General features: G+C 38.6%; 1 pseudogene; it reads right to left on the bottom strand.

The window, feature by feature from the left end:
* Window positions 1–3,122: 3,122 nt before the first annotated feature.
* Window positions 3,123–3,217, bottom strand: LOC147514325 (small nucleolar RNA R71; annotated as a pseudogene).
* Window positions 3,218–3,712: the final 495 nt, after the last annotated feature.

Here is a 3,712-nt window from a genome sequence, read left to right as displayed (position 1 = left end):
GTGGCAGAAGTGTTTGATCGACCCCGGCTTCCTTGTTGTCATTGAGATTGTAAGGTAAAGTGTGGCCACTGCACACTGGAGTAGCGAAACTTGAGCGGAAAAATCAGAGTGGTTTTTGTCTTGACATTTATGTGAGGACCTACTTAAGGACGCTATTCCGAGTTTTCAAAAACGAACCTGCTAGGCATTTCATAGTATTACTCATAGTATATATTTGTATCATAGATGATTTATTATTATGCATATATTAGTTTAGGTTTTTGACTTGGTTATTCTTATTCAATTGCTAGTGAGATGTATAGATAGTTAAGACATGAATGAGAAAACAATAGGTTTATTTCTTAGTCATTGTAGTATAGATGAAGTTTGTGAGTACCTTCACTGGAAAACTCTCACGAGGCTATAACTCGTCCACTAGGGAATTCCTAGTGGTTTAAGGTCTTGTTGCATATGGTCAATGTAATCGCACTCAGCGAAATGAGACTAGTTAGAACTCCATTTTTGGTCATTTATTCTAATTTCTCATCTTTGCTTGAGGACAAGCAAAATGCTGTTTGGGGGTGGTTTGATAAGAGCCCAAAACTGTAGTTTTAACCCCTTAACAATCGTACTTTTAGACCAATTATGTGAATTATAAGTAAGAGTTAATACTGATTATGTGTTTTTATGCATTCCAGGCTTCAAAGTCAATTATGTGCAGAAATATGCTACTTTGATGAGATAAAGGAGCAATGGTTGGTTGCTAAGGAGTTCTGTGATTAAAGGCCAAGATTCAAGAAGACAAAGCCTTTCTAAAGCCGGTCAAAGCTGAAAAGTCAAAGTCAACGCGGGGTAAACAAAGACTCAAAGTCGTGAGAACTTTCCGGCGCCGTATCTTTGGACTCAAACCTCGGAATTGGGCCTACCTTATGTCAAAACGACCGGATTGGAAAGAGCTTTCCAATAGTCTAAGCGTTGACCCAATTATAGGAGCAAAAGTGGACGAAAAGTCTATTGAAGCCAACTACAGCTGAAGAGGCCTTTTTGGACTGAAAGAATTGGGTTTTGGGCCTGATTCTCTTGCCCGAAACATGGATCCAAGCCCATGCACGATTTTTGGATCTGAACATATAAAAACCAAAGCTTAGCTCTTTGTTAATGGTAGCTAATTAGACCTAAAAACTATACATAATTTTAGATCTAGTTTTCAGTAGATTAATTAAGTTTAAGTTTCATTTTCAATTCTTGTTTTAGATTAAGTCCTTGAATCATTGTTCTTGATGGATTAGATAAATAAAATGGTTATTTTATCAATTTCGATTTTTGTCATTTCAATTTATAGATCTAGTTTAAATTCTTGTTGATTACCATTTCGTAGTTTAAGTAGATTGAAACATTGTTAGTTAAATTAGTTAAGTTAGAATTTTAATATGATGTGTAGTTATAATTCAATGGGAAATGATGGGTTGATTACTCAAGGCTAAAACCTCCATTAGAGGGGTTGATGAAGCTTTGATGAAAACTTAGTGGTATAGTGTAGAAGCGTTGTAGAATCTATTCCACTCTAAAAGGTCGTGATTCGCCATGAGAATGGGAGGACGTCCTCACATGCTAGTTAGTATTTGGTAGAAATGCCATGAACACTAAGGATTAGAACTCGAAATTCTTGCCGTAAGAACGTAAGAATCGAGATACAAGAATCTATGCTAGGTTATTAAGTTGGATTCGAGGTGGATTCAATTCCCCTCTAATCCTTGATCTAGATTCAAAAACAATCATATTTCCATAACATTCGTTGTTTAAATTCAACATAATCAATTTCATATTGTATCGTAGTATAACACCTTTCGTAAAGCTCTCATTAGACTTAAGACCGATTAATTAGACATAGAAAACATTCCATGCTAGAGAACTAGGAGTGGAACGAATTTGTTACTCCACTCTATTTCGATAGAATTGAGAGTAGAAACTTTGATAAAGTATAAGGCACTTAAGATAGTTTAGTTTACTTACGTTTTGAGTTTCATCGTTCATTTCGTAGGTAAACTTTTATCATTTTATCATTTCGTAGGTAAATTATCTTTTTATGTTTTATCAAATGGCGCCGCTGCCATCTTAGTTTCACTTTCGCATTGTTTTCGTAGTATAAGTACTCTTCTTAAAGTCACATTAAACCCTCCCACCCTTGTTTGATTCATACTGTGGTTGTCCGTTTCAGCATTGAAAACTTCCGAGAAAAAAAAAAAAAAAATTGCACGGAGCGTGACTCACGCCCAAAAGGAGCGCACATGCGCCCAAGTTACTGGAAGATGAGCGCGACCCGCGCCCAAACACTGTAACTTAAACTTACACTGAGCGCGACCCGCACCCAAAGTGAGCACACCCGCACCCTGAGCTGACTTTTGCCGGATTTCCACAGGTTTGATTCGAACTTTGATTTTTCAAGTTTTTCAGTGTTCTAACTAGTTATATACACTGAACACGCGTAAACAAGACGCTATTCATAAGCGAAGCAAGGACGAAATCAGGTATTCCTTTCTTCCACACCTCGCATCTCCTGTTAGAGGTTTATACTAGTATATCAGGATTGTTTAGAGTGTTGACGTAATTAGCTAAGTTTGGTCTTAGCCTTGTATGAGATTAAGGTCTGGTCGAACAAAAACACCGAGCATAATTACACAGCAACATCAACAAGCACGCCTATCTAGTATACCACTCATTGCACCTCTAGCTACTATTCCACATACTCTACCTGACAGAATGCCCAACGAAAGGACGACTCTCTCGGACTTTTATAAAGCCTGGCGATAGCCCCAAATCTTGCATCGTTCTAGCGGACCCATTGGGGGGATTTTCGAATCCCCAAATATTTTTAATTTGTTACCCGTTTTTTCACGGTTTAGACCATGAAAAACCTTATCGACATTACGCGTAGGATTTAACAAGTCCTAACAACATTCCACCATCCTACGGTTGGTGCGGAACAAATTAAACTTCGGGGTATTCCGTTTCACCTTAGCCGATAAAGGCGGCGTCTTAGTTAAGCGCCTAAACGCCTAATTCTCGTGGACTCGTGGGCTAAACTTGTTGTTTGTTTATGGAACATTTTTACCCACCCCTAAAGACGGATGAGATGCTTTCCAAGATTCATTTCTTTTCGACAAAATCCTCATGAATCATTTTCAGAGGCTTGGAATCGTTTCACCGATCTCCTTATAGAGTGTCCACATCATAACTTAGCGAAAAGACACGTTAGTTCGTGCCTTTTCAAAGGACTTCTACACCACCATAAAGAAGTCCTAGACATAATGAATGGGGGTAGTTTCTTAAGCAAAGGAGCCCGGAGGCTTATAAATTTTAGGGGATCAAACTAAAGCTTAAATAACAACGGGGGTAGTGACGATATCCACCCGCTCGCTAGTTCATCAAATACAGTTAAGGCCGCGGTATGTTTGAAATTAAACACGATCCCGAGCTTAAAACTCTAATCGAATCACTCACTAAAAAGGTAGAGGCCATTTCTGTTTAACAAAAGCCTATCCCCGTCATGAATGTAAATTCAAATCCATGTAGTTTCTCATTTGAGCCCCGAAAGCATCCCGACTTCCATCGTCCTATAGCCTATGAACAGGCTTGTTCCATTAATAGTGAACCTAATGCCCCGGGAGACAAAATCCCAACTTCGGTTGGAGAAATAACCAACACGCCACACCTCCGTGGTACAATAATCAAT

Source organism: Coptis chinensis, chromosome 2 (genome assembly GCF_015680905.1).
Source record: "Coptis chinensis isolate HL-2020 chromosome 2, ASM1568090v1, whole genome shotgun sequence".
In the NCBI taxonomy this organism is placed as follows: domain Eukaryota; kingdom Viridiplantae; phylum Streptophyta; class Magnoliopsida; order Ranunculales; family Ranunculaceae; genus Coptis; species Coptis chinensis.
This window is presented reverse-complemented; position numbering and strand designations above follow the sequence as displayed.